The following is a 23,152-nucleotide window of genomic DNA, read 5'->3' on the forward strand; positions in this document are numbered from 1 at the left end:
AAGTTTTGAATTTTACAATTATTTTCCCCCAACCTCCCTTCCCTCCCCCCCAAACCCCCCACAGAAGGCATTCTGATAATGTTTACACTGTTTCCATGCTATACATTGATCAAAATTGGATGTGTTGAGAGAAAAATCATATCCTTGAAGAAAAAAATTAAAATATAAGAGATAGCAAAATTATGTAGTATATAAGACAATTTTTAAAAAAAATTAAGGTCTTTGGTCTTTGTTTAAACTCCACAGTTCTTTATGTGGTTACAGATGGTATTCTCCATTGCAGATACCCTAAAATTGGAATAACTTTTCTTTATAAATTTGACTCAGGTCTCTATATATTTTAGAAATGAAGTCTTTAATCAGAGAAATCTGCTTTAAAAAAACATGTCTCCAGCTTCTTGCTTTCCTTCTAAGCTTGACTGTCTTGGTTGTGTTGGTGAAAAATCTATGAAATTTAATATAAACATAATTATCTATTTTATACCCTGCAAAGTTCTCAGTGCAATTGGTTGGTACAGTGGCTTGAGAGATAGGGCTGAAATCGGGAAGACTCATTTTTCTGATTTCAAATCTGGTACCCAACCCTTAATAGATGTGTGACCGTGGACAAGTCATATAAACCTGTTTGCCCCAGTTTCCTCCTCTGTAAAATGAGCTTTAGAAATGGCAAACCAGTCCAATATCTTTGCCAAGAAAACCATAAAAAGTTGGACACAACTAAATGATAGCAGTGCTATCTCTTGTTTGGTCACAAATGCTTCTCTTACTCATAAATCTGACAGGTAAACTATTGCATGCTTGTGATGTAGCACTCCCTAATGTCTAATAAAGCACGTGACCATTTTGAACTTAACTTCAGGGTATGGTGTGAGATGTTAGTCTACAGCTAGTTTTTGCCAAACTGCTTTCCAGTTTGGAGAGCAATTTTTGTCAGAGTGATTTGCTGGGAAAGGGGCATATTCTTACACCGATCGATCAGTGGAAAAAGTGATTATTTCTTGATATCATAGAAACTCCACTTCTTAGCCGCTTTGGGGTCGCCTGTCATTTCAGCATTGCCAATGGGAAGGAATATGATTTATTTATTTTTTTCTTCCTCCAAGGGTTTCTTGAGTCCAGTTCCGACCGGCCCCCCAATTCTGGGGTTGTTTCCCCCTCATCTCTGCCTCCCGGTTTCCCCTCAAGTCGGACGGCCACCTCACTGTGCTGCCCTTCTCCCCGCGCCTGCCCCGCTGCGGGCTTCGCCTCCGGCCCCTGCACGCCGGCTGCCCTGACGTCACCTTCTCCCCGAGGTCAGTTTCTTCGCGCGGCCAATCGGAGGCGGCTGTGGCGCCCCCCCCCCCCCCCCCCCGGCCCGCTGGAAGCCCTTGACAATGGCCCCGGGGCCCCGGCCCCGCGCCCCGCCCGGCCCCGGCTCCCGCTCTTTCCGGGCCGCGGCCCCGCCCCGCCTCTGTTTGGGGCGGAGGAGGCGGAGCTCGGGGCGCTGAGCCGCGGCGTCTCCGCAGCCGGGGGAGGAGGCGGAGCCTGGGCCGGTGCCGCGCTGCCGCCCGCCCGCCCGCCCGCGCTGCTCGGGGGCATTCTTGTGGCTGCGCGGCTCGGGCTGCCCCGGCCGGGCGCTGGGCTCCGGCACCCAGGTAGGCGGCGCTGCCTTTGTGCTGCGGGGAGGCGCCACGCCGGGGTGCGGGCCCCGGGCGGCGGCCGGCGCGGGCCCGGCCTCCCGGGGACGGTGGCCGCCGCCCGGGGGCATCCCGCGGGAGCCCGCCCCGGGAGGGCGCGGGCGGGGGGCCGGAGGGGCCCGGGGTGGGGCCGCTGCGGGCCGTGCCCCAGCCCGAGAGCCCGCGGGCGGCTGTGCCAGCGCCTTGGGGCCGGGCGGCCGCGGGGCCGCGCGCGGTGCGCCCGCCGTGCCAGGGTGTGTTTCTGCCCGCCTGGCACCCGGCGCCAGCCCCGCGCGTGGGTGTCTCCCCTCCGCGCCCTCCTAGCTCTGGGTGTCACGGGGAGGGGAGCCAAGGCCCCCCCGGACGCGGGCCGCCCCGCAGGGCGAGGGGAGAGGGCCCGGAGGGGGGAGTGCCCCCGGCATCCGCGAGGACCCCCCTCCCGCCCCGCCGAGTCTGCCCCAGCCTCAATGATTCAGGGCTTTTTTGTTTTCCACCTTCCCCCCCCCCCCCCGGGCCTTGTGAGAGCTGGGGAGGACAAGGTGCGGGCCCGCCGGCCCTTTGAGAGGGAGAAGGGGGCCGGGGGTGGCTCTTCTAGCAGAGCCCCTTGGAGCTACTTTACCTGAGCTGGAAGGACAGTCGTGGCACTGCAGCAGCGTGAAGTTTTCTACATTCTCTCTCTCTCACTGCCATATGCTGTGGCGTTTGTTGCTGGCCTGTTGTTTTTTTAGTTTGCTTATGAAGCTTGGAGATAGAGAATGAAGTCAGGATACTTCCTCTTCCACAAGTTGATTCTCAATCGTTTTTTACCAGATTTAAGGATGGTTAGCAAAAAAAAAATCCAAAAACTTTATGATTGGATTAATTTTGAGGATGTGGTTATGAAACTAGGCTAATTATAACATGTTTCAGGTTCTGCAGTATTTTATGAAACTGCACATGCTAATAAAGTATTTAAAGGAAGAACAAAATTAAATGTGAATTTGTTAAGATTAAGTGGGCAGAACGGATTGTTGAGGGATAAAAACCTAAGGGTAAAAATATTTAGGTTACTTGTTTTAAAATGAAAGTCAGTACATTTTATGCATGCTGGTTTGTTACTTAATTTTCATTTTAAGACTTCTGAGTTTAAGACACTCTTTTGCCTAGATACACAATTTGAAGTATTTTTTCCTCTCTGATACATTATATATATATATATAGTATATATATATATGTGTATAGTATATACATATGTAGTATATATACTATATATGTGTATATATATATATATATATATATATATACTATAAAAACAACAACAAAATACCAGTGAAGAAAATCTTGAAGAGTAACACTTCTTGCTCTTTAAGTTTGATAATCAGTATAACATTTTGGTTTTCCTTCAGAACAGATTTATGTTACAAAGAAGACATCAGACAGACCTGTATTCCCAATTGTCAGTTATGTTAGCAGCAGGACTAAGTTTCATGTTCTAAAACCAGGATGATTTAATCAATACTATGGGCAGTTTTGGTAACTTAGTTTATAGTTTTAGCAGCATTGAAAATAGTGAATGAAACAATCTGGCACTTTAAATAATTTTTAAGGATTTTGATATTTCAGAAACAGCATTGATAACCTAGTTTATAGTTTTAGTTGCGTTGAAAGATAGTGAATGAAAGTCTAGCACTTTAAATTATTTTAAGGAGTTTGATATTTCAAATAACTTCTTTAGTATTACTTGTTCAAATATCAAAATGACTGAATACCAGACCCCTTTAAATGATTAAAATGAACTTTTTCTAATAACATATATGAAATAAATAGTATTAGATTAACAAATTTCATCTTGCTTCATCAAATATGAATTGTCCAGTTAAAGTTTTGAAGTTAATTTTTTTAGGAAGTGCAAAATCGTTTTTAGGAAAGTTTTATTCTAATTAAATTTGAAGTTTATCTTTATTAATGTTTAAAAGGTTTAGGACTTAGAAAAGTTCTGTATTTAATAGAGCAGAGTCATTTGAAAGTAATAACAGACATTTTTCTTTTATGCATGTTTTTTTTAAACAATGAAATGTTTTTGTCAACATTAGTGTCTCAGTTGGGGATATTTTAATCCCCTTTTCACTTTTCAATTTAATATTTTTTCAATAGAACTAATCTTAGAACACTTTTAGAACTATGTTAGAATGCTTATATTTCAAACTTTAAAATTTATTTTAGAACTATTTTAGAATGCATCTTTAAAGGTTTTGTTAATATTTACTTTTCAAGATTGATGAATCTTCACAGCCCTTCTGAGTCTTTACAAATACTAATATCAATTTTCATGAAAAGAAATAAAGATTGTTTTTGGATCTCACTGTTTCCGTACTTAAAAACTCTTTCTCCTCATAAACCCTTAAATAGTAACAGAATTCATTAGCTTATCCTTTTGAGGGCATGTATGCTGAGTTAGGTTCTTGTCTATTTTGAGTACTCTTTTCTGTTAATGTATCCCTATTGATTTCTTAGTGTATGCTTTTTGCTTCTTTTTTTTCCTGTTTGTAGTTTTAAATGGATATACACTGAAATCTTTTTTTTGAGGGGGGGGTAGTTCTGAGTCTCTCTGTCTTAAAATATAATTTAACATCCTGAGTAAGAGCTTCCTGGGTCTTAAGAAGTCCTTGGTAAATACATAATTTTTTTTAATCCATTGATCTTGGAGGGATGGATGTCCTTTTGTGTTCTTTACTATCTTTTATTACGTTACCTGCATATTTGCAGCCTCTCTTAAGTGTAGCATCTACATCCCTTCTTAGGGAGTTTATACCTTGACTAGTTTCAGGTCTCTCTCTCTCTCTTTGCAGATTTCCCCCCAGTTTCCCAATGGGCTTTGTTTGTCTTTTCAGTTCCACCCCCTTTGCCTTCTGTGCTGTTGTTGATGAATTCCTTTTTCAGGAGTCTGGTTGCTTTTTACCATCTTTAGACTTTTCCATTCTTAGCAATTTCCAGGATAATGTCACAGTGTTTTATGTTTTCTTTCACATGGTTTATGCATGATTTCTTATAGTTCTGGGCTTTAAATCTTATCTATCTCTCTCTTGCTATGCCTTTTCTTTTTCTTATTCTTTTCTTTTTTGCAGCATTTTTTCCTGTTGCCCAAGGTGCTGTGTTCTCCCCTCATGTTGTCTTTGTCTCTGTGATGATGTCATAGATGTTAATTTCTAAATTAAAAGAAATATCTAAAAAGCCTTATTGTTTAGAAGCATTTGAAATGTGAATTAGTGGAAAGAAAAGATGTTGGATTTGGAGTCAGAGGCCCTTGGGTTCAAAAGATGACTTCCACTTACTACTACCTGTATTACCTTGGTCAAGTCATATAACCTTCTTGAACCTCAGTTTATTCATCTGTTAATGGAAGGTTAGACTGATGACCATTGAATTTCCTTCCATTACTGTCTGTGATCCTATGATCATGAAATTTTCTCTCCTTTTTGATGCCATCAGATGTTCTTTGCTTATCAGTGGGGCTTTTATGTCACAAGTTCAGTGTCAGAGTTTTTAAAGGGAAGGAAGGAAACCAGCAAATATATTGTTTCATTTGATCTACATATCAATATTGGGAGGTAGCTACTATTAGTATCATTACTTTTTAATAGTTTAGATCCTGAGACAGTCATGGGTTAAGTGACTTGGCCAGGGTCATGCAGCTAGTTAGTGCCTGGATGAACACAGTACCACTTCTGATCCGAGATGAAGAATTCCTGTGACTTAACAGCGTAGCTTTATCTACTTACCTTTTTAACCTACTTTTAGAAAGTCACTCTTGGAGGATGCTCATTCTTGTACTCTCTTGTGGCATTTTCAGTAATGTGAAATGTGATCTTTTTTAAATAGCTGTGTAATGACATATTACTCAGCATTCAGTTACACAAAATAATGAGTCACGTCATAAACAGTAAGATGGCGACAGTGTGGCGTGCTCCCTTGGTTTCACCTTGTTGTGTTCTCTTGAAGGCTGTGTTCTATTTTTAGCAGGGTGACGGAGTGAGAGGTAGAATCAGTCACTATGGTTTATTTACCATGAAATCACTGACCATTCTCTCTCGTGCCATCTGTCCTGAGTTAATAGGACCTTCTGATTTGTCTCCTTCCCTTCCTCAAATTATAATAAGTTGAAGTTTAAAAACTTTATAACATTCTTCATAACTATTTTGAGTACTGTTCTTGAGATGGTTGAGAAAATAAGCCTCTGAGAGTTTTTAATCTATTGTAATATGCAATGTACATACTAAGGTAGTATGAAAACATTGATTGATACTTGTTTGTTATTGATTGATTTAAAACCATGATGTCACATTATTGAGTCCTATGGTAAGATGACTTGATATTTAGAAATTAAAGTTTAACTGAGTCATTAAATTTTATTATTTTTACTTATATTTGAATACTTGAAAAAAGTCACTAGTAATTATTATACCAGAACACTCCTATATGTTGTCTCCCTCTATTAGAATGTAAACTTCTCGAGGACAGGGAATAAAGTTTTGCTCTTTTTACTTGGTCTTAGGTGCTTCTAATAATTTAGATATATTTTTAAATTTAAAATAATAGCATTTTATTATTTTATAATAATTTTATTGTTTTAAAAATAGTATTTCTTTAATTGCAATTACATATAAATATAGTTTTCAATATTCAGTTTTGTAAAATTTTGAGTTCCAGATTTTTCTCCTTTTCTATCTTCTCCCTCCTCAAGATAGCAATCCTGATACAGGTTATACACATAGAATCATGTTTAACAGAATATAGCAATCCTTAATAAATTCTTTTTCATTTCACCCTTTCAGAATGTATATTCACTTTATAAAAGGATTCTGAATAATGTCTTTTTTTTGTGTGAGCTAGAAGGAACCTTAGATATTATGTATGTAAATCCCCCTATAGAATACTAATAATAGCTAGCATCTATCTACATAGTGTTTTTTTTCCCCTAGGTTTTTGTAAGGCAAACGGGGTTAAGTGACTTGCCCAAGGCCACACAGCTAGGTAATTATTAAGTGTCTGAGGCCGAATTTTGAACTCAGGTACTCCTGACTCCAGGACCGGTGCTCTATCCATTGCGCCACCTAGCTGTCCCTTACATAGTGTTTTAAGATTTGCAAAGTGCTTTACAAACATTATCTCATTTGATCCTTATAACAGCCTTATGAACTAGTGTTATTATTGACCTCATTTTACAATCAGTTGAAGGCAAGGGTTAAGTGATTTACCATCATAACAAGTAAGTCTCTGAGGTGAGGTATGAATTCACAACTTCTTGATTTATAATCTAGTATTCTGTCCACTCCAAAACCTAGAAGAAAGCAAGAACTTTCAAAATATAGTGAATTCAGTATTTTGTTTAAAAAAATCAACTATTGAATAAAATGAGACATTCTTGTATGTATGTATATATGTATGAAAATGTGTGTATGTCTACTTATCTCTTCATATTCAAAGATCTCATGATCTCTTCATTAATAAATGTTTGTGAATCAATACAGATCAGTTTTTGTTATAATAAGATTAAGAAAGTCATTTAGTACTTATTATGCACCTTTTATGTACAAGCCATTGTTAGATGTGAAGGATAATTAGGATATCCAAGACCTTACTCTTGCCCTCAAGAAACTTATTACTAGAAAAGATAAATGTTTTCACAGATTACTGCAGCACTAATTAGAATTTCAGGAGAGGTTCTGTGATGGTTCTGAAAAGACCAGCCTCACATCTGGTTGGGCAAGGAATTAGCTCAGTGGCAACTACATGGAAGAACTGGACATTCAGTGATGCAAAGGATTTTAGTGTTTGACAGTTGTGGTCAGGGAGAGCCATCTAAATATATGTCTCAGTTGCTCACAAAGTATAGGAGGGGAAAGAGAGTGAGATGAGGTTGGAGAGGTATGTTGTCCTGGCATAAAAAGCCCTCCATATGCTAGAAAACATAAACTTGGACAGACTTCGAGAAGAGGACCATGATATTGAGGAGGTGATACCATGATATACAAGTGAATTGGATTAAATGAGCCAGGTCTGTGCAAAGTCACCAGACTCACTTTCTCCTTCAGAACAGTCTGGGTCCAATGGTGACCCCCAGATGCAGTGGAAGATCTTGACCTTTTTAAGCTTAAGGTCTTTCCCAGGTTTCAGTTTGCCTGAGGTAATGTCCATTCAGTGATGAAAGCCAGGAAAGAAATGAGGCAAAGAATGGCCTCTTTTACCTAGTCAAAAAAAAAAAATCAATCTGGAAGAAGATACACTGTACCATTTAATTGTGAGGACATCTCAGAGGGAAGGCTCTAGGTGGAGGTTTGGAAAAAAAAGCCTTTTTAAGAAGGGGAGATTTCAGCTGAGTATTGAAGGAAGGCAGGAGGTAAAGACATTTTTCTGATCTTATAAATAGTAGTTGCATGAAAGTCATAGTATCAAAAGGCCATAATTCTGGAGCTAGAAAGAACTTAAGAGGCTAACTTGTGCAACCCCTTTCCTTTTACATATGAGGAAACAAAAGATAATAAACAACATTACTCAAGTACTGCAGAGAAAATACCACTCATCAAAAATACCTTGCCCTTTTCTTTCCCGGTGACTTTGCTCTGCCATGAGTAATTTCCACCTATTGAATGAAGCCCAGCTCATCCTTCAGGATCTAACTCCTTCACAAAACCTTCAATAACCCTTCTTTCCTGCTAACCAAAGAGAATGATTTTTCCCTCCTTTAAGTACTTAATAAAAATCAGAATTTTTTCAGTCATATCCTACTATTTATGACTCTAAGAACCATAACATACCTGGCTTTTCTATCTTCTACTGTCTCTCAGAGTCTTTTCAAGTTTATGCTTATTGTTTCCATCCATCTCATCCTCTGCTATCCCCTTTCCCTTTTGCCTTCAATCTTTCCCAAAGACAGGATCCTTTTCTTATGAAACCTATTATCTCATTATGTGGCCAAAATATTTATGCTTCAGTCTCAGCATTTGGCCTTCCAATAGCCTGAATTAATTTCTCTTAAATATTGATTTATTTGGTGATCTTAATGTCCAAGGGACTTGTAGAGTCTTCACTAGAACCACAATTACAGAGCATCAATTTTGTGGCAGTCATCTTTCCTTTTAGTCCAACTCTCACATTCATACATTGGTACTGGATAAACCATAGTTTTGTCAATATGGACCTTTGCCAGATAAGTGATGTCTTTTTTTTTTTAATTATACTGCCCAGATTTGTCATTGCTTACCTTCCAAAGAGCTTTCATGACTGTGGTTGCCATCTGCAATGATCTTTGAGCCCAAGAGTATAAAATCTGACACTGCTTCCATTTTTAATTTTATTTGTCAAGAAGTTACAGGATCAATTGCCAAGATCTTGGTTTTTTGATGTTAAACTTCAGTATGGTTTTTCCACTCTCCTCTTTCATCCTTAAGAGTCTTCTTAATTCCTCTTCCCTTTCTGCCTTCAGAGTGATATCATTTGCATAGCTGCAAAGATATGTTTTCAACATGATAGTTGAAAACTGTCCCTTTTTTGGTAGAGTTTTAAATTCCATGTTTTTCTCTCTCCTTGCAAAGATAGTTTTCAACAGTTGGTTTTTTATAAGGTTTTGAGATCCACATTTTTCTCCCTCCCCCTAACAGAAAGCAATCTTATATAGGTTGTTGATCGTAGATTATTGATAATTCTCTCAGCAACCTTAATTCTAGCTTTGGCATTTTGCATGATGTGTTCTGCAAATAAATTAAATAAATGAGGTGACATTGTATAGCTTTGTCATACCCATTTCCAATATTCAACCAATCACTGGTTCCATGTTCTTCTTGAACTACAGTCAGGCTCCTTAGAAAACAAGTAAGATGATCTGGTATTCCCATTTCTTTTTAAAATATTGTCCTGTATTGTTATTTGGATTTGTTACCTTTGTGTCAGAAGGTCTCTTCTGATATAAAGGACCTAGGCATCACTGTTGGTAAAGTGAAGTTGACAAGAGTATGAATGTTTATTATGTCCCAGATGGAGCCAATACCAAAAAAGGCAAAAATATGGCCCCCTGCCCTCCAGGAACACTCATTCTAATGGAGGAAACCACTGGCAAACAACTATGTAAATGGAAGATATGTAGAGTTTAATTGACAGCCATCTCAGAGCAAAGGCACTAGAAAGGGGAGAAGGGGGTTTGGAAAAGACCTCTTGAAGAAAAGATTTGAACTGTGTGTTGGAGGGAAAGACAAGGAGATTCCAGGTATGAGTTAGAGATGGATTTTCCTTTGAAGACCAACAAGGAGACCAGTATCACTGGATGGTTGTGTAAAAGGAAGAGATTCAAATGTAAAAAGACTAGAGAAGTAAGAGAGTCCAGTTGTGAAAGGTGGGGGACAGGGAACAGTTAAAAACCTAGCAGGATTTTCTACTTGCTATCAGCCCAAAAGGGAGTTTATTGATTATGGGATGATGTCAGACCTCTGCTTTAGAAAGTTCACTTTGACAGCAGAATTGAAGAGAGACTTAAGGTGGGGAAATAAATCAACAGGTTAGCTACTGCAGCAGTGTTGGCTTGAGGTAATGAGGTCCTGCTGCAGGGTGCTGGCTATGTGAGGTGAGAAGGGGACAGATGTCAGCAATGTTGTGTAGATAGAATCATTTTTTTTCTTTTGTTGAGTCATTTTCAGTCACATCCTGACTCTTTGTGACATAGGAGGTTTTCTTGGCAATGATGCTAAAGTGGTTTGCCATTTCCTTCTAGCTCATTTTACAGTTAGGGAACTGAGCAGAGTTGTGATTTACTCAGTTACCCACCCAGTAAATGTCTGAGGCTGGATTTACCTTTATAAAGATGATTCCAAGCCCCGGTACTCTCTCTACTGTGTTACCTAGCTGCCTTTATAGAATTAATAGGACGTGGCAGAGTATAGTGCAAGTATGGAGTCAAGGATAATACCTAGGTTTTAAGCCTGAGTGACTGTGAAGATTGTGGTTTCTCTCAATAGTACTTAGAAAGTTATAAAGAGGAGAGGGTTTATGTGTGTGGGAGAAAATGAGTTCTGTTTTGGACTTCATATCTACGGGATATCTAGTTTGAGTTGTCATAGAGGCAGTTGGAATTTGAGACTGAAAATTAGGAATGACAAAATAGATGATGATGTGTGTAATTGTTTTAAAATTAAATTTCCCCCAAAATGTCCCATGAATACCTCAAATTCAGTATATCTAAACAATTCTTTATCTTTCCCCATCAGCCTATCCTCCATTCTTTCCAATTTTTATAGAGAGTACCCCTCTCAGCTACACTGGTTATAAACTTGGTTCCTGTACTCTACCTTATCCAAGTTCAAAGATGTAACTTTTTTCTCCTTTTCATCATCGTTTAATAACATAACAACAGAGTCATTTGTGGGTGGAAAAGTACTTTGGGGAGTTTGGTGTGTTTTAAAACAGTTCTAGGAAGAGATACCTACCTACCTACATATATAAATGTATACCTACATATAAAGATATATATATATATATGTATGTATGTATGTATTTGTGTATATACACACACATATGATAGAGAGAGAGAGAGAGAGAGAGAGAGAGAGGTTGTGAAAAACTTAAGCCAGTGTCTTATTGTTTTAAAAAATGACTTTTCTTCTTATTTCCCAAATACTTGACAGTCATTGTTTATTCCCAATAATAATTTTCTATAGGGGATTATAATTGCCCACATTTTACTGGTAAGGGGGAGAGACACAGAAAAGATAATTGTATGAATCCACTAAAGGATCAGGATATTAGACTAGCATTTAATCTCCAGATTTGAACTCTCTTCTTTTTATTTAGATTATCAGACTTAATGACTCTCCACAGGATTCTTTTTAAATAGAGAAGAAAAAAAGGAACCAGCAGTTTAAAACTTTCATGTTTTTTTTTAGTTCAACAAACTTAAAACTATATTAATTGAATGAATCAAATGCTAAATCCTCAATAATTTGTAACCTCTCTTGATATATTGTGATAGTTATTTTGTTTTGCATTTACAAATTATGTATTGCTTTGAAAATTGTAAACTTAGAATTTTTGGGGAAGGTTTAAATTAAAAGTTTATTTTTATATTTCATGTTTAGGATCTGGAGAATAGTAAGAAAATTAGAATGCTTGTGCTCCCTTGGGACTCACTGGATACTGTACTGTGACATCTGCTGGGACTTAATCTGGTGAGCCATATTTTTTAACCTTTTATTTTGTTAAGTGCTTGAACAAAAAAAATAGTTCACCTATATATTCTGAGATATCAAAAAAGTGAAATAATCAACATTATTGCAAATATGCTGTACATATTTGCAGTCTGTAGTCTATATTGAATGCTTGTAATTGCAGTTTTTTTACATTCAGTATCATAATGAGCTTTAATTTTTTCACTGATTTTTTTTTTCCTCTTTTGATGTGTAATATTTTTGTTTCTTTAGAATGGATAATGTCCTATGGCATATTTCAGAGTATAGCAGTTAGTGATACTGTGGCTACTTTTATCCCCCCTTCTTTTTAGTGGGATTAATTTAGGGGGCATTGTAGTATAAGACATTACAACTGAATTTCCCAGCCAAAGTTTTGTGAAATAGCTTTGTGTAAAATGCTGGATATGTGTGTGTGTGTGTATATATATATATATATATATATATATATATATATGTATATATATACATATATATATATAAAATGACATACCAACAGAGTAAGCAAAATACCAGGGTAAATAAATATAAAATTCATTATTCTCAGTCATTTATGTTAAAATTGTGAAATCCCTTTCATCATGACTTAGCACAGAAAAATACAGTATACTTTTGTGTTCTTTCCTTGTGTTGTTAGTGTATGTATACAACTAAAGAGAACTTTTGCAGAATTTTTAGTTCCTTTACACTATATTGCAGTTTATCTCAGCATTCCACTTCATCTGTCTTTGTACGTCATTGCTTTAAACCACTTAGAGATATTATTGTAATCCTTGAGCAGAGCAGCTTAATAATAAAACATTGCCTAATTAGTTAGTAACAGAATGATAAAGAGCAAGATATAAAAACTACTTTGAGATTCCTTTTTTTTATTTTTTAGAAAGATTTTATTTGAGTTTTATAATTTCCCCCCCATTCATGCTTCCCTCCCCCCACCCCCCACAGAAGACATTCTGTTAGTCTTTACATTGTTTCCATGGTATACATTGATCCCAGTTGAATGTGATGAGAGAGAAATTTTTATATCTTTAAGGAAGAAAAATAAAGTATAAGAGATAGCAAAATTACATAATAAGATAACATTTTCCCCCTAAATTAAAGGTAATAGTCTTTGCTCAAACTCCACAATTCTTTCTCTGGATAGAGATGGTATTCTTCATTGCAGGTAGTCCAAAATTGTCCCTCATTGCCTGATGGAATGAGCAAGTCCATGAAGGTTGATCATCACCCCCACGTTGCTGTTAGGGTATACATTGTTTTTCTGGTTCTGTTCATTGATATTCCTTTAAAAGGCAGGTATAGCATAGCACAAGGTGTTGAGAAGATAAAGAAGTAATATTTCATTTTTAAAAAATGGACAAGGAAGCAATTGCAAATGGATAACAATCCTTATTGGCTTTTGCTTGATTGAATTTGGGGTTTATGACTTGGTATGTGATTTGATTTTATACTATGCCTATTTCTCCTTTCGTTCAATACCAGAGTCAGACTTCTATTAATAATAGCTATCTGAAAGTCATCAATAAGCCTCAATAAATATTTTTTTAAAACCTCCTATGTATCAGCTACCAGGTTAAGATTTGGGATACAAATACAAAAGTTAATCTCTTTCCTGTGCTAAAAGTAACTTGCATTCTAATGTAATGGGGAATGAGACAGCAGGATTCAGGAGAAGTAAATACAAGGTATATTCCAACTGTGACTGGAAGAAAGCCAGGGATTCCAAGAGACAAAAATGAGGAGGAAAACTATTTCAGGAATCAAGAAGAGGCCCATGCAAAGACCCATGGGCAAGAGATGGAATGTCATGTATGGGGAATAGTAAGACCAGTTTGATTGAAGAAAATTTATTTGTGAAGGGAACAATGTGCAATTATTTTGGAAAGATAACTTGGAACCTTATTGTAGTGTGCTTTAAATGCCAGACCGAAGAGTTAAGATTTTATCTTGAATAGATAGCCACTGGAGATTGACATTGTCAGATATGTGCTTTAGGAATATCAGTTTGGCAATGGTGTGTAGAATGGATTGGAGACGAGGTCCCTGGATGCAGGGAAACCATTTAAGTCATTATAGATTAAGTGAAAAGTGGTGTGAGTCTGAAATAGAGTGGGTATTGTAGAAGTACAGAGAAGGATGTGGGAAGAAGAAGAATTAGGAAGAGATGTAATTGACTGATTGCCTGTGGAGAATGAGTGAGATTGAAGAATTAAGGAAGACTTCTAGCTTATGAACTGGCTGCCTGGAAGCACTGATGGAAGTTAGGAGGAGGAGTGGGAAAGAGGAGTTCTTCTTTGGAAATAATTGAGATTGATATATCTATAGAATTATCTAATGAGCAGTTGGAGATAGGGATCTGGAGTTTAGGAGAGAGATGAGGACTAGATATATGGTTTTGGAAATCTCCATTGGGGGATGGCTAGGTGGTGCAGTGGATAGAGCACCAGCCCTGGAGTCAGGAGTACCTGAGTTCAAATAGGGCCTCAGACACTTAATAATTACCTAGCTGTATGGCCTTGAGCAAGCCACTTAACCCCATTGCCTTGCAAAAATCTAAACAAACAAAAAAGGGAAAAAAAAGAAATCATTTCCATTGGATAATAGTTCAATCCATAGGAACTGATTAGATCATCAGGAGAGAGTATCTAGAAAGAGGAGGGTCCAAAACAGCTCTGGGGGTTTATTGATCCTCCATGGATCCTACGTGGATCCTGGATTGTGATCCTACAAAGGAGAACTTGAAGGACTTGATAGGGTGAAAGAGAGCCATGTTTCATTAAAACCAAGAGAGGGTGGAGAATCCCAAGGGGAAAGACTGGTTAATGGTATTAAAAGTTATAGGGTGGGGGGGGGCGGCTAGGTGGCACAGTGGATAGAGCACCGGCTCTGGAGTCAGGAGTACCTGAGTTCAAATCCAACCTCAGACACTTAATAATTACCTAGCTGTGTGACCTTGAGCAAGCCACTTAACCCTGTTGCCTTGCAAAAATCTAAAAAAAAAAGTTATAGGGTGATGAAAGCTAAAAAAAGCTTCCTTTCCCCTTCCTATTTTTTTAAAGCTATTAAGAGGTCATAGGTTACCCTGGGAGACAGTAATATAAATTAAGTAGTGGAATTAGAGCCACAATACAAGGAGTTGAAAAGAGTGGGAAATGGGAAAGTGGAGGCAAAGAATATGGGGACATTTAATAGAAATTTTACTGTGAAAGGCAGGTAAGATGATAGTTTGAAATGCTTGGATCAAATTTGAAGGTTGCAGGGAAAGAACCACTTGATAAGCATAGTTAGAAAATTGGGAAAAGTGAAAAATATGGTTGAAGGAAGGCAGTTTGGTAAAAGGGAATGAATGGGGAAGGAACAAGGGAACCTTAGAAGGGGTTGATATTGTAGAAGAGGAAAAACTACTTCATCCTCTGAGATTGGGATAAAAGAAAGGACTGGGAGATGAAACTGAGGTAATTTGAGGTATGGAATTGGAGAGGAGATTGAACTCAAGATGTATGATCTCAACTTATTTTAGTAAAGTATAAGGTGAGATTCTTTAGGAGATGGTAATATGAGTGGTTGAGAAGAGAAGGTTTGGATTAACCACTGTGGAGGGTGTCTTTGGGTGTCCATCATTGAAACACCAATGGATTATTAGCATGCAGCAGTGAGGGCTCAGATTAATTTTTATAGTGCCCCTAAGTCAAAATGATGTTATAACTCCCTAGAAGGATTTAGCAGTATTTGAATACGGAGAAGGTAGGTGATGGACATAGTGTAAAATTGGATTTGGACAAGCATACACAGTGGTGGGATACTGGGCCAAGAGGGTCAAGGGTCAAGAAAAATATTGAAGTTGAACTGGTTACTAAAACGTCAAAATTTTGACAGTGTGAGAACTGGAAGAAGAGGAAATTGGATGGAGAGATTTCAGAGTTTGGGCTTATGGAGGCAGAACAGTTTTGCCTGGAAAGCAAGATTGTTTGTGAAAATTCAGTACTGATAACAAATAAATTGAAATTCATTAAGTGTAAGGGTAGTCAGTCATTCAATCAGCAAGCAATTATTTATATGCCATACATTGTCCTGAAAATAGAAAGAAAGCCAAGAGACCATCTGTACTCTCCAGGATCTCATAGTCTACAGGTGGAGATAACATGCACTTATACACAAACTACATATAGCGTAAATTAGAGATAATTAACAGAGGGAAATGGTTCAGATTAAGGAGGACTGAGAAAGACAGTTTGTACTATTTTAGCTGCAACTTAAAAGAAGCCAGGAAGGATAGAATCCTAGGATATGATCAGTAAAAATGTCTGGAGTTGGAAGATAGAGTATCTTGTTTGTTTGAAGAGATCTCAGAGAGCATGATGGTGGGTGTAGGGTGGGGTGATAGGTTATAGAAAAATTGAAAAGATAGGAGAGGGACAAATTATAAAAGATTTAGGGGATTACGGTGGAGAAGACTAACCTAGATACTGAGTTTCTTGAGAAAGGAGGGAGAAATGACCTAGGGGATGGTGGATAATAAGAATCCAGATAGATGGAGGGACCTGGGCTTGGAAGTATTCCCATTCTTCTTGATCCTGTCAGAAGAGGGACTGTTATATCTCTGGGAAGCCAGGTTACTGTTGTTATTAGGAGATGAAAGGAGTATAAGAGGAAGAGGTCTAATGTGTTGATTAAAAATGGAATTAAAATTCCATACGAACAATAGAAGTTGAGCATTGACTTGGTTAGGGACTTGAAAGGACTGGAGCTGTCATAGTCATGGGTGAAGGAATGTGGAATGTGACTGAGGGAAGAGAACTTGTTTCAGAAGCCTGCAACTTGCAATCACAAGAGTTCAGAGTGGAGCCAGAGGGCAGTAGGTTATCATGTCCTTCTTAGCAATGGCAATGAGAAAATTTTATCATGTTATTGTTTTCAGAGAAGTAGAAAATGTGTGTGTATGGAGGGGGAAGGAGACAGGATTGGCACAGTGCTCTCTCTGCTTGACCCAGTTGTGCTGATTGAATAAAGCTCTCTTTGAGATTGAAGTGAGATTTAATTTACTCTCCAATCAAACCAAGACAACGGTGCCCCTTGCAAGATCCCAAACTTAGTTGATTCCTTTCCTGGGGTGAGCAGAATTTCTGGAGGATCCAAACTTCTCTGTTTCTTGAGGTGAGAGATGGGTGGCAGAACAGAGGGCAGGATGGCTATGCTAGCTGGACTTTGGTGTCATGGTGGAGTGGTGTTGATGAGGTTTGATTTACACATAGACTGTTCAGTAATAAATGCAGGACTGAACTAAGACATGGACCACTGGTATCTCTAAAGTGCAGAGATTGGGATTGGATTGTATAGAAGATCCCTTGCAGATCTTAATCTCATAATCCTATAAATAAAGATTTAAAACAAGGCTTTTGAGTAACCTAAATAGTTGTATTTGTTTTGTGAGAGAAACCCCTCATGTCCTGCTTCAGAAACTATTTCATTAGCAGTTCTGGCAAGTTTTATTTCTTAACCCACAGAAGATTAGAACTAGCAGATTGTGAAGTGGAATGAAGTAAAGGAAGTAACACAGGAGTTGTTTACAATTGCTGCCTCCATTTCCTTTTCTTCTCTCTCTTCTATCCTTTACATTTTGGCTTCCAACCTCATCAGTCAACTGAAATTGCTTTTTTCCCCCAAAGTTACCTATGATCTTTTAACTGCCAAATGGGATGTTTTTTTTTTTTCAATTCTGACAATCCTTGCCAGTAGGGAGTTTATATTCTAATAGAGCAAGATAACTCAAAAAGAAGCAGAGAAACTAGCAGGGAACCAGTCCTAGAAGTCTCCAAGTAGTGTATCCTGATGGGAAGTCAGGATATAGCTGAGCTGAAACGCCTTCCTTAAAGGGAGGTATTTTAGTTCTTAGCCTACTGTGGTTGACATTTTTGATCATCACCCTCTCCTTCTGAATATTCTTTTTCTCTCTGAGTTTTTGTGACACTACTTTCTCCTGAGTGACCACTCCTTTTCAGTTTCCTTTGTTGGTTCATCAGTCATATTTCATTCTCTAAATATAATATTCTCCTACACTCTGTCCTGGATTCTCTTGGATTTAGGATCAGGAAGACTGGAGTTTAAATTTTGCCTCAGGTACTGTGTAGGAAACCTGGGCAAATCTCTCTCTCTCTGAGATTCCTTTCCCTCATATTATTAAAGACCAATTATAAGATACTCTTTGAGGTCAAGCTGTTTACTAATTATATATGAAAATGTTATCAGTATTCTTAAAACTGTCATCATTTCTGAAGTAGTTTGAAAGAAAGGTTGTGGCTGTGTGGCCTTGGGCAATCCACTTAACCCCATTTGCCTTGCAAAAAAAAACCTAAAAAAAAAAAGAAAGGTTGTGAATGATGGTGTAATTCTAAAAAAAACATGGGTAGGAAAAGATAAAAAGAGCAATTATCTCATTAAAAATGGGGCATTGAAATGACCTAATCCAAAGGAAGCAGCTGGGGGTGGAGACTTGGTAATGTTTGAATTTTACTCTCATCTGGATTGAAGAGGAAACAACTGGTATAGCTGGAGGGGTATGGAAGTCTTTTGAACCTGTAGAGAGAGAAAAGAAAACTGGGGGACAGGGAGAGGAAGGGACTTTTAGAAGGGTGTATGGATTAAGATATGGGAACATGGGGGGGCAGATAAGGGAGGGACTTTTGGAATGCTGTGTAGATTAAGATTAAGAGGGTAGGGGAAGAAGATAAATGGGAATAGGGTAAAAAGAGGCTGTGAAAGAAAACAGTAATAATATGGAGGGAAATTCACAAATAGCAATTATACTTTTGAATGAGAATGTGATAAACTCATCCACAGAATTTTAGTTTGTGCATTATATTCTGTTTAAGAAGATAGGGAGTTATATGATATATTTTAGAAACATTTCCTTAAATGCTTAAAAAAAATTAACACTTGAAGAGATTGTTTTAACTGCTGTTTGAAGGCAAGTAAAGGGGCATTGTGCTGTTGAAAATCATAGGTCTAGGAGTTAGTAATTGTTTAATCATATGCAGTCATGTCCAATTCTTCATAACCATATTTTGGGGCTTTCATAGCAAAGATACTGGATACTGTATCACTTTATAGGTGAAGAAACTGAGGCTAACCAGGTTTAAGTGACTTACCCAGGTTCACACAGTTAGTAAGTATCTGAAGCCAGATTTGAACTGGGGAAGATGAGTCTTCCTGACTCCAGACTTGCTATGCTATCCACTGTGCCACCTAGCTACCTAGGAAGTAGCAAACTTGAATTCTTTCTATTTCTGTTTCTGTCATTGACTAGCTAGGTGACTTTGAATAAATTACTTCTTATCTGGGCTTGATTATCCTTTAAAACTCTTTCCAGATTGACCTTTCTTTCTTGATTGCTGTTAGGACCTGGGTACTCAACTGATTTGCTAAGTGCTTTTTTTTAAATAGATTTTTTTTTTAAAAATTTAAATTCTTAGTTTTGAATTCTTTCCCTCTCTCCTGTCACACTCTCCTACCCCTTGAGAAAGGAAGAAAAGTGATTGACACCCATTGTACATATAAAGTCATGTAAACATTAAATAAATTTTATTTTAAAGGACTTTTGATGTCATCTAAATGACCTGTTCTTTGTTTCTCGTGAATCTGGCATTTAATATTATAAGTCAATATATACCTGCATGTTCTACATTTTTACTTTTGTAGGCAAAAAAGATTATACATGAAACAGTTTTTAATTTTGGGGGATAAATTAACATATAGGATGGAAAAGGGGGGGTTAATTGTCCCTATCAAAAAGTATCTTGCAACAGGTGTAGAGCATATTGATGATTTTCAGATCTGGTTAAAGCAGTTAGAGTTTTCATGTTGTTTTGCATTTTTCAAAGCATTGCTGCTGGTATCACAAATATGGGAAGCATGAGCATCTGTGACTGTACTGAACTGTAATTGATCATTGCCACTTGATTGTTCTGGGCTTAACCAATAAAGTTCTATAAGTTACATTTATTATAGTTGGAATAATTTAAGTTTGTTTGCATGCATGTAAATGCATTTGTGTTTTACTCATTTGTGACCCCATGGACCAGACCCTTTTGAGCTCGACTATCCTTCAAAGTCTGTCATCTCATCCTCTGCTATCCTCTTTCCCTTTTGTCTTCAGTATTTCCCAACATGTCAGGGTCATTGCCAATGAGTCCTGACTTCTAAATTTGTGGCCAAGGTATTTAAGCTTCAGTATTTGATCTTCCAGTGAATAATCAATTAATTTTATTAAGTATTGAAAGATTTGATCTCCTTGCTGTTCAAGGCTCTTTCAGAACCACCTTCTCCACAATTCCAAAATGTCAATTCTATGGTGATCAGTTTTCTTTATAGACCAACTCTCACAGCCAGTTGTTGCTGGAAAAACTGTAACTTTGACTATAGATTCTTGTCAGCAAGGTAACATCTCTGCTTCTTTAGTTTGTTGTCCAGATTTTCCATATTTCTTCTCAGGAACAAGGGTCTTTTAATTTCGTATTTGTGATTGCAGTGATTTTATATGACTTCCATTTCTTCTTCTTCCTATGTTTGCCAGGAAATGATGGGACCTGTTGTTAAGATCTTAGTTTGTTGGGGTTTTTTGGCAAGTCAGTGGGGTTAAGTGACTTGCAGAAGGTCACATAGCTAGATAATTATTGAGTGTCTGATGCTGGATTTGAACTCAGGTCCTCCTGATTCCAGGGCCTGTGCTCTATCCACTGATGTTAAGCTTTTTCTTCTCTTTTCTTTCACCCTCAAGAGGCTTCATAATTCCTTTTCACTTTCTACCATTAGAGTAGTATCATCTGCATATTTGAGATTGTTGCTAATTTCTCCTGGCAACTTTAAATCAAACTTTTGATTGATCCAGCCCCGAATTTCACATATAAGTTAAATATTATAGCCTTATTATACTTCTTTTCCAGTCTTCAGCTGTTCCAGTTCGGTTCTCACTATTTCATACAGGTTCCTCAGGAGACAAGTAAGATGATCTGATCCTCCTATCTCTTTAAGAACCTTTCCACATTTTATTGTGATCCATACAAAATCCACACCGCCCAAGAGTTTAGTGTAGCCAATGAAGCAGTAGAAGATGTCTTTGTGCAACTCCCTTGCTTTTTCTATAGTCTAGTAAATGTTGGCAATTTAGTCTCAAATTCCTCTGCCTCTTTGAAAGCCAACCTTCTCTTCTGGTAATTCTCTGTTCACACATTGCCAAAGCCCAGCTTGCAGTCTCTTAACCATAATCTCTCTGGTGTGTGAAATGAGTTCAGTTGTTTGGTCATTTGAACATTCCTTAGCATTGCCCTTCTTTAGGATTGTTATTTAGACAGATCTTTTCCAATCTAGGGGTCACTGTTTCCAAATTTACAGACATTTTGAATCAGAACTGTACTTTGAGCATCATCACTATTTAAGCTCAGCTGGAATTCCATCACCTCCACAAGCCTTATTGTTAGCAGTGCTTCCTAAGTCTCATCTGACATCATTCTCTAGGATGTCTCATTCACCATCAGTTACTACACCATGTGGTTATTGATAACATCAAGATCTTTTTTAGTTCTTTTGTTTATGCTTGTTGCCTCTTCTGCTTTTGGTAAATTCCTTCTACTTTTGTCTTTGATCATGCCCAATTTTGCATGCAATATTGCCTTGTTTTCTCTTGTTTGTTTTTCATCCTGTTCTGTTCTTTTGGGGTTTTTTTTGCTCATTTAAGAAAACCTTCATATCTCTCCTTGCTAATTCTTTGGAATTCTGCCTTCAATTCTGTATATTTCCCTTTTCTCCTTTATCTTTTGCTTTCCTTCTTTTCACAGATAATTGTATGACTTCATCAGACAGTCATTTTGCATCTACATACACACACACACACACACACACACACACAGAGTATATTATATACTGGTGGAGAGTAGTTTTTTTTTTTTTTAGGTTTTTGCAAGGCAAATGGGGTTAAGTGGTTTGTCCAAGGCCATGTAACTAGGTAATTATTAAGTGTCTGAGGTCGGATTTGAACTCAGGTACTCCTGACTCCAGGGCCGGTGCTCTATCCACTCTGCCACCTAGCTGCCCCTGAAGAGTAGTTTCAATGTGTAAACTCTAGGACTGAAGTGAGCTTCCAGGTTAAAGCAGTCTGATAAAGTCTGGTGGGGAGAGAGGCTTTTACTTTAAATTTTAAAAATTATTTTATTTATCAAAAATACATGTTATTGATATTTTCAGCTTTTATTAAACTTACATTACCTCCAAAGTTCCTCCTTGATTTATTATTTATATATGGATTCAGGCATTAAGTTTTCTTCTTTGGGTGAAACTACATTAAAAACTATTGAAAGGGGCGGCTAGGTGGCGCAGTGGATAAAGCACCGGCCTTGGAGTCAGGAGTACCTGGGTTCAGATCCGGTCTCAGACACTTAATAATTACCTAGCTGTGTGGCTTTGGGCAACCCACTTAACCCCATTTGCCTTGCAAAAACCTAAAAAAAAACTATTGAAAAATACAATTCTCTTTTCCAGGTTGTATAGTCTTCTCTCCCTGTCCCTCTCCCTCTCCCTCTCCCTGTCCCTCTCCCTCTCCCTGTCCCTCTCCCTCTCCCTCTCCCTGTCCCTGTCCCTGTCCCTGTCCCTGTCCCTGTCCCTCTCCCTCTCCCTCTCCCTCACCCTCCCCCCCCATTTTGTGGAGAGGGGTTGGGGTGATGGCAGTCAAGGCTATGCTCTGATAAATTAATTTATCAAATTCTTCAAGAATGTGTTATTTGCCTTACATGCAGAAATGACAGCAGAATTTAGGGCTTGAAAATAGGCAAGGAACTCTTTTTCTTTGTCTTATCTCACCAGTTTGAGTTTTGAGCTTTATTTGATATAGATTATTGAGATATATAGGACGTTTCCTCTCTAGATTTTGGTGGTACTTAAAAGAGACCCCATTTTTATTAACATTTAAAATATTGTGGTTAAAGCTTTATGTGAGTGTTTGAGTTGGGATCTGCAAGTAGGAATTATTATTAATCTTCCTAGCAGCAAGTAGGCAACTTTTGTGGTAAGTTGATTACCACACAAGAAAACTAAATAATGATAATAATAATAACTAGCATCCATAAAGAATTTTAAGGTGTTTGTTTTTGTTTTTGATGAGGCAGTGGAGTTAAATAACTTGTCCAAAGTTACACAGCTAGTATCAAGTATCTGAGGATAGATTTGAACTCAGGTCCTCCTGACTCCAGGACTGGTTCTCTATGAATTTTAAGGTTCTTAAAGAACTTTACATATATTATC

General features: G+C 38.0%; 1 protein-coding gene across 3 annotated transcripts in view; it reads left to right on the forward strand.

Annotated features, from left to right (window-relative positions):
- Nucleotides 1–862: 862 nt before the first annotated feature.
- MACIR (macrophage immunometabolism regulator) overlaps nt 863–23,152 on the forward strand; it is a 46,746-nt gene continuing 24,456 nt past the window's right edge. Inside the window, exons 1-3 of one of the 3 annotated variants that reach the window (XM_074206983.1) lie at nt 863–987; nt 1,104–1,292; nt 11,756–11,845. The gene's annotated coding sequence lies outside the window, so the exon portion shown is untranslated. Of the gene's footprint in view, nt 988–1,103; nt 1,293–1,389; nt 1,635–7,120; nt 10,502–11,755; nt 11,846–23,152 lie in introns of those variants that run through there. The other 2 variants (XM_074206982.1, XM_074206984.1) reach the window with 2 other exon arrangements.

This window comes from Macrotis lagotis, chromosome X, assembly GCF_037893015.1.
Source record: "Macrotis lagotis isolate mMagLag1 chromosome X, bilby.v1.9.chrom.fasta, whole genome shotgun sequence".
In the NCBI taxonomy this organism is placed as follows: domain Eukaryota; kingdom Metazoa; phylum Chordata; class Mammalia; order Peramelemorphia; family Peramelidae; genus Macrotis; species Macrotis lagotis.